The following is a 12,566-nucleotide window of genomic DNA, read 5'->3' as shown; positions in this document are numbered from 1 at the left end:
CTTAGTGCTTGAAAAGCATTTCTTGAAAGCCTCTTCAACTCATCAAATGCTTGGAGTAGCAAATGGTAAAGATCTTGATACGAGTTCCAAGCTACCCATTTAAATATGAAGGTCCTGAACCTAGAAGAAGCCATCTGAAGCTTGCAACTAAGATCAACACAATTTGATTTACAAGCTTTGAGTATAGATTCAATAGCCAATGCTAATCTCAAAAGCATCCTGGGAATGAGATGGGTATTTTGCTATGATGAGAGAGATGAGTATTTGTATTAGTTCTACAACTCAGACACTGAAATGAAATTTTTTAAATTGGACTTAATCCTGTTAAAAGAAAATTTTAATAACAAATTCTCTCCCTCTCCCCATCTCTTCCTCTATAAACAACACATAAATTACAAATGAGAGAGGGAGATTTAACAATGCAATAAACAAATATTCTAACATAAACAAATATAAATTTCAAAAGAAGACCCTTTCAAAATTCTACAACTATGTATTATTTCTACAACTCAGATACATTAATATGGACTAAACTATTACATTTAAATCATTAAAATGATTGCTAAAACCAAACATTGTATTGCGAAATCTAAAATTGTAAAGACAAATCAGGCTTATTAGAATGATACACTTAACTAGACAATTGATTCAGTAGCTCACTCCTGCCTGCCAAATAGCCTTTGGATTGCATCTTCAGCTAACTCCTTTAAGTGTTGCAAATCTTCGCCTACTAATAGATATAAGTCTTGATGTGGGTGGCGTGCCACTCGTGCAAGCAAGTAGACCCACAAACTCATAAGTAACACACCATAGAGGAGAACATGAATCAAGGCAAGTAGCACAATTGCCACATAACCCAATAAGAGACGAATATTTCTAGCACATGTTTTGTAATTTTAGTTGGGATATGTTTGGAGTTCATGTTCAATTGCCATTGCTATTACATAGTTGATTAGAGCGACCACCAACATCTTCATTTCCCAAGATAGTTGTTTTCCGAGAGAAGCCAATATTTTAAGGATAGATAATATTTCATTGCGTATCCTGTTTTATACACACACACACACACAAAAGAAGAGGGAGGAGGAGGTTATTTAAAAATAATGAGTTCAAAGAGTAAATATGTTGGGATGAAACAAAAGCGATGAACAAAGTATGTTTCTTCCTAAGGAATACAGAAGCAAGCAACAACAAGGTTCATGGCTCATTTATCACATTCAACATCAAGGTTCAAGCATCACAAGGCATAGAGTTACAGCAAACGCATAAAAAAAATGAAAAATTTGATGTATTTACAGCAAAAGGCCTAAAAAAAAAGAGAACAATATTTCTCGTGATTTTACTTATCCTGTTGAATTTAATAAATAAATAAAACCAAACTAAACCAAAATATAAACAGCAGCAGAAGCTCCCACTCAAGCTGCAGAAACCAGAGACCCAAAAAAACTACTGCACAACACAACTATGATTCTGAATAGATCCAAACCTAAGATTCAAGAGTAAATAAACCCTGTACAAGCAGCTTTGCTAATTACCCTGCTACAATCCATGACCCAAGATACCTGAACTGATAACAAGCTAGCTTTAAGTTACCACAAGATGCTTAACTTTGTTGAATCCATGGACAGTGCTGGGCAAGAAATACAAAGAAATTAATTAACAATTTGTTCAGAGTAGCAGTAAGCAATATGAACAAGGTCAGTCACATAACATAAATGAATAAGCAATAACTAAGACTAAACAATATTTAACAGATGACGAAGATTGATGATTTGGTTCCTGCATTATGTTGTTTTCCCCACCTCCAATTGGCATCCTCCTTAGTGCTTGAAATAAATTTCTTGAAAGCCTCTTCAACTCATCAAATGCTTGGAGTAGCAAATGGTAAAGATCTTGATATGAGTTCCAAGTACCATTTAAATGTCTAGAAGAAACCATCTGAAACTTGAAACTAAGATCAACACAATTTGATTTACAAGCTTTGAGTATGCAATCAATAGCCAATGCTGATCTCAAACACACCCTAGGAAGGAGATGGGTATTTTGCCGTGATGAGACAGATAAGTATTTGTATTATTTCTACATCTCAGATACTGTAATAAAATATTTCAAAATTGAACTTAATGCTGTGAAAAAAAATTAATAAAAAAATTCTCTCCCTCTCCCTATCTCTTCCTCTACAAATAACACAAATCAAAACCTCTCTTTGCATCAAAAATTACAAATGGGTGTGGGAGATTTAACAAGGCAATAAACAAATATTCTAACATGTTCAATCATGAAATACATAAATAAATTTCAAAATTTCAATGAACAAAATTCTACAACTCAAATATTAATCATACAACTTAGATACATTAATATGGTCTAAACTATCACATTTAAACCTTTAAAATTATTGCTAAAATTATACATGTTATAGAGATATCTAAAATTGTAAAGATATCACATTTACCAAAATGATAAACTTAACTAGACAAATGATTTGGTGACTCACTCCTGCCTACCAAATAGCCTGTGGATTGCATCTTCAGCTAGCCTTTTTAGGTGTTGCAAATCTCTACCTACCAATAGACATAGGTCTTCACATGGGTTGACTGCAACTCGTATTACCAAGTAGACCCATAAACTCAAAAGTAACACACCATAGATGAGAACCTGAATCAAAGCAAGTAGCACAATTGCCATATAACCCAATAGGAGACGAATATTTCTAGCACATATTTTGTAATTTGAGTTGGGATGGGTTTGGAGCTCATGTTCAATTGCCACTGCTATTGTATAGTTGATTAGAACGACCACCAACATCTTCATTTCCCAAGATAGCTGTTTTCCGAGGGAAGCCAATATCTGAAGGGTAGATAATATTTCATCGCGTGTCCTGTTTTATACATATACAAAAGAAGAGGGAGGAGGAGGTTATTTAAAAATAGTTAGTTCAAAGAGTAAATATGTAGGGATGAAACAAAACCGATAAACAAATTCTGTATCTTCCGAAGGAAAACAAAAGCAAGCAACCGCAAGGTTTATGGCACATTTATCACATTCAACATCAAGGTTCAAGCATCACAAGGCATAGATTTACAGCAAACGCATAAAAAAAAATAACAAATTTGATGTATTTATAGCAAAGGCCTAAAAAAAAAGAACAAATCTGATGCATTTAGTTAAATGCCAAAATACAATATCATCAATTACAAACCTAAGAAATTAATAAAACCCATTAAGTAGCATAGATTTAAGTGCAAAAGATTCTTCCATCTGGGCTATTAAGAGAAAAACTCCCAATAATCACAGAAGAGAATTGTTGACCTCTCTGCTGCCTGTGACTTGCTTATGGGAAAGGAGAATTGTTGCTGATACTGGGGCCATAAGAACTCCTAAAATAACAGAGGAGAGCGATGGCCAATAAGGAGACAAAGGACAAGTAGATGAGAGGAGAGTGGTGGCTGATGGAAAAGATATCAAGAGCTACATAAATAAAAAAATAAAAATAATATAAAATAGAGAGGCTTTAAATCAAAGAAATCTAGAGATGGTAAGAAATCGAAAGGTACCGCAAGAGCTTGTTGGAGGAAAAAAAATATATAAAAATGAGGATGCGGGGAAGACATCCATAATCGTTGATAATCAGCAGAAAGTCGGATGAGATGAGCACACTCTGAGGATGAGGCTAGGTTTAGGTATACTAAGACTCAAAGGGCTGACATTATTACAAATGGATTGGAAGGCTAGGATTAGTTAAGTTAAATAAAAAGAGAACATAAATGTTAGAACTGGGAATCGAACTCGAGAGTTTTAGTATGTACATATTTTCCAATTTTAGTTTATATAATTGATAAAATTAAAATATTAGTGACATAATTATCATTTTAAGCAAATGTTAGGATTAATTTAATCAATAATTTAAAAAAAATGATTTATATTTTTATTTTAATCAATAAAAAATTTCATATTTACAAGAAAGAATTACAATTTAAGAAATAAATAAACTATTGAAAGATAAATTAAACAAAAAAAGATAAAAGGAGTAATTAAGTTTCACATACCGAAGAAGAGGCAAAATGCCTTGCTTGTTAAAACAGGAAATGAAATTGCAAGAAAAATTAAATCAAGGAGGATATATTACTGAGCTACTGAGGATATATCACTGAGTTACTCACATTTTAACTTGCCAAGCAGATGCTGAAGCTGCTGAACTGACCATACAAGTTGTTGTGTAGCAGTAGATATATTATTGAGCTACAGAGAGAGATGTTCTGCATTTGCTTAAAAGCTTGAATATATATATATATATGTTACTGAGCTACCAAAAGAGATGACCCAATATATATCCCCTCTAAGTCAAAGTTTGCAATAGATAAATGGGATTTCCAGTTGCAAATTGGAAAGGTTAAAGCGAGTTATATTAATCCTTTTCATTTTTTATGTTTAAAGGATATGGGATACGTAAATCTCTTTAAATTAAATTAAATTATTTTAATTATAAAATTATATATTATCTATTATTTTCAAATAATAAATACTAATTTTCATATTATAAAATTATTGAGACCAGATAATCTAAAAGGTTATAAAGAGATCTCAAAATTTATATGAAGGTAATGTCGTTGAAGAGTTGAAAGACTAATTTGTTCTAACAATCACATTGCTTGTTAGTTTTTTGGTTGCCAACCGGCTCAATATAAGTCTTTGTATTCTGTAATTTTATGTTGTTGCATAATTGAAACATTTTCTGTTTGAGAGTCATTTAAAAGAGAGAAAACTTTCCGCAGCACTGGGATTCTAAAATATCTGAACAACATTTGGATAGACTAAATATTGCAAGAGTGCTTATATCAACCTCATCTCTGAATATATATGGGAAACTCTAAATTTCCTATGATGGCTATTGAAGACAATTGCAGTGAAGCTCTCATCGCCTCTAATATGTCACCAATGGTGAGTTCCTCGAGCGAGAGTTCATTCCCTGAAACAGATTTCATCAACGGCAATACTCAAGAAGAACGAGTCTGATATTCCAAGTCACCAAGTGAGTGAGGCCAAATCATCTGATTCTTTATTAACGGGAGATTGTTTTGAGGCTTCCAAGAGTGGAGAGTTGCTACATGGCCTTCATCCTATTTGTAAATGGGGTCCCTTCTGGTATCTTACTGGAGATCGCACTTGAGCTTTTGGAGAACCATAACAATTATGAGACTCTCTCTCTTCCACCTCCCCTTAATTTGGAAGATTGTGAGCTACAGAGTAATGGTTGGGCTACTAATAAGGAGCCCATGGCTAATGAGCTTTCACAATATAACGGGCTTCTTATCAAAACTCGGATCTCGTCCCTTATAACAGCCCAAATCATGAAGAATATCTAGACATGAAATTTCAGGTGAGCCTCTCTTACCAACATCCATTTCAACTGACAAAAACTCATCCATTTCAGCTGATAAAAACTAGGGTGTGCTTCCTTTCAAAACTTGAGCCTCTAGAATCCTCAAGCAGTGGGGCAAGCGTAAGCTTCTCTTTGATTTGCTATATTTCTCACCCAAATTGAACAGGGGAGGCAAGAAGGGACAAAAACAAATTAAAGTGGGTAGGACCAATCGAGAAGGTGGAAGTAGTTCTACTGATGTCTCCCTCAAACCGAATGTGGAAATTGTCTGACTGAACAACTGGACAAGAGTGACATTTGTTGAGTTATTCTTAGACATGCAAAGGACCAAACTTCTCGAGATGATGCGGGTTTGGATGTAAATTCTGAAGCAACTATGTTGGGGATTGGGAAGGAATTGGGTTTGACGAATTCTGAATCGGACGAGGCAACGTTGTTATTTTTCTTAAATCAGATTAAATCTTATCAGGTTCATCGCTCTAAGGCTGCAATTTGATTTGCTCTGTCATTGGGTGCTGCTGGTCTCTTTATTATTGTTATTTTTTTTATTCTTGGGGTTTTTGAAACTGACTTGTTTGAGGTGTTATTAACGTGTTACATTTGAGTCTTCTAATTGCTGTTGGAGTAGTAAAATCGGTTGTGGAATTTTTTTTTTTTTTTTTTTTTTTACTGTATGTTGAGTGGTGATTCTTTTCCTCAAGTTTCCTCAATTTTATTTACTCTATTTCTTCTTTGTTGGGATATGTCTGTTGGAATATCTAGTTCTGATTTGAGGTGAGCTTGAATGTTTCTGCGCATTTTCATTCATGTTCTCTGGTTTTTAGAGCCTTAAAGAGTTCTATTGGTTGATTGTCCTCATGCTTTGTGGGTTCCAATTCTCTTCGCGAAGTGTTCTTGCTTCTTGCTGGTTCAATTGTTCAACAACATCTTGGCTGTTGTTTTTGTGGGCTAAGCCAATTTGTTTTCTTGAGGAAGTTAAGATACATCTGCTTTGTCTTTCAGTTTTGGTGTTGAGTTTTGTTACCTTTGCTGTTATCTTGTCATTGATTACTTGATCTTTCTCTTTGGCCAGTGTGTGCTTTGTTTTGACTTTTTATCTCATTTTGTTTTGTTGCTAGCTCAAGCTTGCTATGTGTACTTTTATTTATTTATTTATTTTTTTGTGTATTGAAAATAATAAACGCTCTATAAAAAATTCTGCAATATTTTGTAGAGACATCTAAAATTGTAAAGATAAAACTGATTTACTTGAATGATATACTTAACTAGACAATTGATTTAGTGACTCGCTCCTACAATATCTAACAAATGTAGCGAGCCTATCCAATTTGTGGATTGCATCTTCGGCTAGGTTCTTTAAGTGCCACAATGCTTCACCTAGTAATAGACATAAGTTTTGATATGAGTTGCGTGCTACTCGTATAAATATGTAGACTCATAAACTCAAAGTAACACACCAAAGATGGGAAAGGAATCCAAACAAGTTGCACAATTGCCAGAGAGCCCAGAGATGACTGAATCTATTAATTATTTACTAACTAAAATGAGCTTCATGAAAGTTTCTTCAACTCATCAAATGCTTGGAGTAGCAAACGGTAAAGATCTTGGTATGAGTTCCAAGCTACCCATTTAAATATGCAGGTCCTAAGCCAAGAAGAAACCATTCGAAGCTTGGGACTAAGATCAACACAATTTGATTTACGAGTTTTGAATATAGATTCAATAACCAATGTTATTCTCAAACACACCCTAGAAATGAGATGGGTATTTTGCTGTGACGAGGGAGATGAGTAATTTTATTATTTTATTATTTCTACAACTCAAATGCTGTAATTAAATGCTGTTAAAAAAAATTTTAAAAAAAAATTCTGTCCCTCTCCCTATCTCTTTCTCTATAAATAACACATAAATCACAATCCTCTTTGCATCAAGAATTTACAAATGAGAGGGAGATTTAAAAATGCAATAGATATATAAATAAATTCAGAATTTCAATGAACACCCTTTTAAAATTCTACAACTAAATATTATTTCTACAACTCAATATACATCAATATGGTCTAAACTATCACATTTAAACTTTTAAAATTATTGCTAAAATCATACATTTTATAGGGAGATTTAAAATTGTAAAGACAAAATAGGTTTATTAGAATGACATACTTAAATAGGCAATTGGTTTGATGGCTTACTCTGCCTACCAAATAGCCTTTGGATTGCATCTTCAGCTAGCTCCTTTAAGTGTTGCAAATCTTCACCTACTAATAGACATAAGTCTTGATATCGGTTGCATGCTACTCGTATAACCAAGTAGATCCATAAACTTAGAAGTAACACACCATAGATGGGAACATGAATCAAAGCCGATAGCACAATTACCTTACAACCAAATAGGAGACAAATATTTCTAGCACATGTTCTATAATTTAAGTTGGGATGAGTTTGGAGTAAATGTTCAAATGCCATAGCTATTGCATAGTTGATCAGAGTGACCACCAACATCTTCTTTTTCCAAGATAGCTGATCTCCGAGGGAAAACAATATTTGAAAGATAGATAATAATATTGCATTATATGTCCTGATTTATATGTATAGAAAAGAAGAGAGAGGAGGAGGATATTAAAAATAGTTAGTTTAAAGAGTAAAATGTAGAGATAAACAAAAGCAATGGAAAAAGTTCGTATCTTCCGAAGGAAAACAAAAGCAAGCAACAGCAAGGTTCACAGCACATTTATCACATTCAACATCAAGGTTCAAGCATCACAAGGCATAGATTTACAGCAAACACATTAAAAAAAATTAACAATTTGATGTATTACGGTAAAGGCCTAAAAAAAAAAAAGAACAAATCTAATGTATTTAACTAAATACCAAAATGCATTATCATCATTTACAAACCTATCAAATTAATAAAACCTATTAAGTAGCATAGATTTAAACATAAAAATTTCTTCCATCTAGGCTAGTAAGGGAAAGTAACTCTCAAAAATCGCAGAGGAGAACTGTTGACCTCTTTGCCACTTATGAGTTGCTCATGTAAAAGGAGAATTGTTGCTGATACTGGGGCCATATGATCTCCCAAAATCATTGAGGAGACCACTGGCCACTGAAAAGAGAAAGGACAAGCTGATGAGAGGAGAGTGGTGTTCGATGGAAAAGATACTAAGAGCTACATAAATAAAAATAAATAAATAAAAATAGTATAAAATAGAGAGGCTTTAAATCAAAGAAATCTAGAGATGGGGAAGAAATCAAAAGAGACCACAAGGGCTTGCTGGAGAAAAAAAAAATATAGAAATGAGAATGCAGGGAAGACATCCATAATCGGCAGAAAGTTGGAGGAGATGAGCACTCGTGTGAGGATGAGGCTAGGGTCAGGTATACTAAGACTTACAAAGGCTGAGATTATCGAAAATGGAATGGACGGCTAGGATTAGTTAAGTTAAATAAAAAGAGAACACAAATGTTGGAACTGGGAATCGAACTTGAGAAGTGTGGCGCGAAGGAATTAAGCCTCCAGCCTTATTTTCATCTCAATTTTTGTGTTGATATAATTATATTTATATATTATACTCCTAAGATTCTAACATGAAGATAATTTATATAAATTAATCTGATTAACTCGAATTTTAATTTAAAAATTCAATGTAATTTTTTTATAAAAATAACATTTTAATTTGATATTAAAATAATTATCAATTAACATTTTAATTGATGAAATTAAAAAATAATTAGTCAAATAATTGTGATTTGATGCAAATGTTAGGATTAATTTAATAAATAACTTAAAAAAACTCATTTATATCATTGTCTTAATCCATGAAAAACTCATGCATCAAAATAAATAGGAAGAAAAATACTAGTGTTGGCAAAATGATTTGAGCCCAAAAAATTAAATATTTATAAAAAGAAAACAAAATTACCTTTTGCCCTCCCTCTCAAAAATAAAATTTCCACTTTTTATTTTCTCTCTCTTTCACTTTTATAGTCAACTTAATTGGAAATTATTTATCAATAAAATTATTTTTATAAAAATTAAAGAATTAAATAATAATTTTTTAAATATTTTTTAATCAGCCCATCTGTTAGATGTAGAGTTATGGTTTAAAATATATGATTTACTAATCATTAGGATTAAAATGTTATTTTTTTTTCAAATAATTCATATTTATTTATTTATTAAAATTTATGTTGATTGATTTAACTTAAAGAGATGAGAGATAAGTTTAGAGATAAGATCATACAAATCGTAAAATTAATGCCGAATTGAACTTTTTATTTTATAAATTTTTTAAATTTTACACGAATAAAAATGAATTACAAGTAGTTGTATCTAGTAGAGTAATACCAAATCAAAATTTCTCAATTTAAAAATATGTGTTATAGTATTAATTTGAGAGTTTTAGCATATAGGTATTTTTTTTTTCAATTTTAGTTATAACTGATAATTATTGAAAAGATTATGTATATAATTGATAAAATTAAAAAATGATCAGTGACATAATTATCATTTTAAGCAAATAATTATTTAGGGGGTTCAGGGGGTTCACAGAGAGAGATGACATGAATATATAGGGGGTTCAGGGGGACTGATATCGAGTGGGTCCAGGGGCAGGAAAGCAGAACCAATCCCAAGAGTAGTCTATGAGAAGTAAGTATTCTCATATTTTATGACATCAAAATAAAATATGACATCAAAATATGAGTAGTGGGACATCAAAATAAAATATGAGAATACTCACTTCTCAGAGACTACTCTTGGGATTGGTTCTGCTTTCCTGCCCCCGGACCCACTGGATATTGACAATATGCAAACTTTGAGCCTTTTTTCCAGCTCGTTTTACAAACTTGGAGCCTTACTTGAAGTTTGTCATTTTCCATCAGTACCCCTTGCAGCTCCTGCAAACTATGATTCAGAGGGGATATACGGCGTCATTTTAAAGTGAATTTTATTAATCCTTCTTTTTTCTTATGTTTAAACGATATGAGATAGTTAAATCTCTTAAAATTAAATTAAATTATTTTAACTATAAAATTATATAATATCTATTATTTTAAAATAATAAATACTATATTAATCCTTTTCTTTTTTATTTTAACATATGCTACAATAAATAATTTATAATGTGTAATTATTTTATATATATATATATATTAAATATTAAATTTAATTACAATAAAATTTAATAATAATTAATATTAATTAGTATAATATATATTACTGTTTAAAATTTTTCATATCAATATATTATTTTATTATTCTTATCAAAAAAATTTTTTTTTTATATTTTTAACTTTTATCAAATTATAGGATAAAATTTCTTAATATATGATAATTCTACCTTTGTAGCCGTTATAGTAGAAGTTATTGACTTGAGTATAGCCTAAATTAATTTAACAACTGAAAATATATCACTTATCTAATAGAATTAAATTTAAGACTCTCATTCCCTCAATTCCCCGTATAAAAAATAATACTATAATTGACTTATTTTTTAAAATTAATTATTCTTATTTACAATTCTTTCAAATTTTAATTATTAGTATATATACATATATATATTGGTTTATATAATTATATACATATACTTAAAATTAACTAATTATATAAATGACTCTAGTAAATGAAATTTTTAGCTCAACCATTGGCTAGGTCCAATACAATATTAATTTAGGAAAAAAAAAATAATTACACTCAATATTTACATATTTTAAATGAATCAATGCTAAAAAGTATACTCTATCTAAAAAGTATAATCATAGAGTATAGTTAAACTAAAACAAAAATTAAGGGTGTCAGTGTTATAAAAATTTATTGAATGCATAATAAAGATAAAAAAAAAATTAAATATTTCACATTATTTACATCATAATAAAGTGATAAAATTATTTGAGCCAATAATTAAAATAATTAAAAAAAATGATAGTATTCTTTCAGGGTTGAAGAATAAAAAAATTGGAGCACAAGGAAAACTACTTTTTTGAGAAAAATATAAAGTATTTATTCATTAGTTATTTTTTTTCAACAATAATATTGTAGAAATTTTATTAGTTATTTTTTTTCTCTTTCCTTTTTATTTTAATTGGTTGAGTCCTCTCAATTTCTATCTTCAAATTTTTTATTATAATATTTAATTTTAAAATTTGTTTTCTCAATTTTTATATAAAAGATCGAGTGTTGAATTCTTATAAATGAAGAAAATTTTTGCTGGAAGCACTTTATCTTCATAATAAGCCTCTCTGACGCAAATAGAATTAAGCCTAACTCATTTGTAATTTATGACTAATTACTTCAAAAAGAATAAAAAAAAGAAAAAAAAAAGGCGTGGGAGTCTTTGTCTTCAAGTTGGTTGTTTTCTCTTTCTTTCTTGAGTCATAATCGACGCATGATCACTGATGCGCTAGAGCAGCTCCTTCCTGGAAATCTCTTCATGGAATTTAAGTTTTTTTTTTTTGCCTTTGTTGTAATTAAATAATAGTAGCAATAATTTATTTATTTTTACAATATTTTATTTATATTTTTAACTTTTTTTTTCTAGATGAAGTGTTGTCTATAACTGAAAAAATGAAAATTATATAAAATAACTTCTTAAGGGATTTAGAAAATTAAGAGATATTTTTATTTAATTATACTTTTTATTAGATTGTATTTATTCTAAACTTTAATTTTCATTTAATACTTATTACCATTTTATAATTATTTATTTAATGACCAAAAAATGTTTTTATAACTTCTTAAAAAATTATTTTTTAATAAATATTTGATATTTTAAATTTCTATTTAGTTTTCATTTTTTTTTTTGAGATTTCATAACAAAATTCATTATTTTTAATTATTTTAAATTTAATTGAAGTATTTAAAGTCTGATCAACATCCTAAATTTTTATTTTTAAGGTTTAATATTTATTTTAATGCATAAAAATTATTTTTATGAGTTTTAAGTCCTTGCCAATTGAGGGAAAAGAGAGGAAAAAAACATTAAAAGAAAATTAGAAGGAAAAAAAATGACTTGTTTGTAAAAATTTTTGGATCTCCCAGCTAGAAAATTTTCTCAATAATAGCTCAAACAATAATACTTAACAAACATTAACATGGTTTTTGGTTCAACTCATCGCAACTTTTAGAATTCATTTAAAATGAATTTTATTGTTTCGTGTAACACAACATAAAATACAAAATTCA

At 30.1% G+C, this 12,566-nt stretch overlaps 2 long non-coding RNA genes across 4 annotated transcripts in view; both read right to left on the bottom strand.

Annotated features, from left to right (window-relative positions):
* Positions 1-1,401: 1,401 nt before the first annotated feature.
* Positions 1,402-12,566, bottom strand: part of LOC131171763 (uncharacterized) — an 88,938-nt gene continuing 77,773 nt past the window's right edge. Inside the window, exon 3 of one of the 2 annotated variants that reach the window (XR_009142408.1) lies at positions 1,402-1,486. This is a non-coding gene — a long non-coding RNA (uncharacterized LOC131171763). The remainder of the gene's footprint in view (positions 1,487-12,566) is intronic. The other variant, XR_009142409.1, reaches the window with a different exon arrangement.
* Positions 2,285-3,695, bottom strand: LOC131171764 (uncharacterized). 2 transcript variants are annotated; one of them, XR_009142411.1, is made up of 2 exons: positions 3,203-3,695; positions 2,285-2,881 (listed from the first exon to the last, which is right to left on the bottom strand). It is a non-coding gene; the product is annotated as an uncharacterized LOC131171764 (long non-coding RNA). The 2 variants fall into 2 exon arrangements; XR_009142410.1 differs by having other exon boundaries at positions 3,313-3,695.

The sequence above is a fragment of the Hevea brasiliensis genome, chromosome 13 (assembly GCF_030052815.1).
Source record: "Hevea brasiliensis isolate MT/VB/25A 57/8 chromosome 13, ASM3005281v1, whole genome shotgun sequence".
NCBI classification, from domain to species: Eukaryota; Viridiplantae; Streptophyta; class Magnoliopsida; order Malpighiales; family Euphorbiaceae; genus Hevea; species Hevea brasiliensis.
The sequence above is the reverse complement of the archived record's forward strand: the minus strand, read 5'-3'. Positions and strand labels throughout refer to the sequence as shown.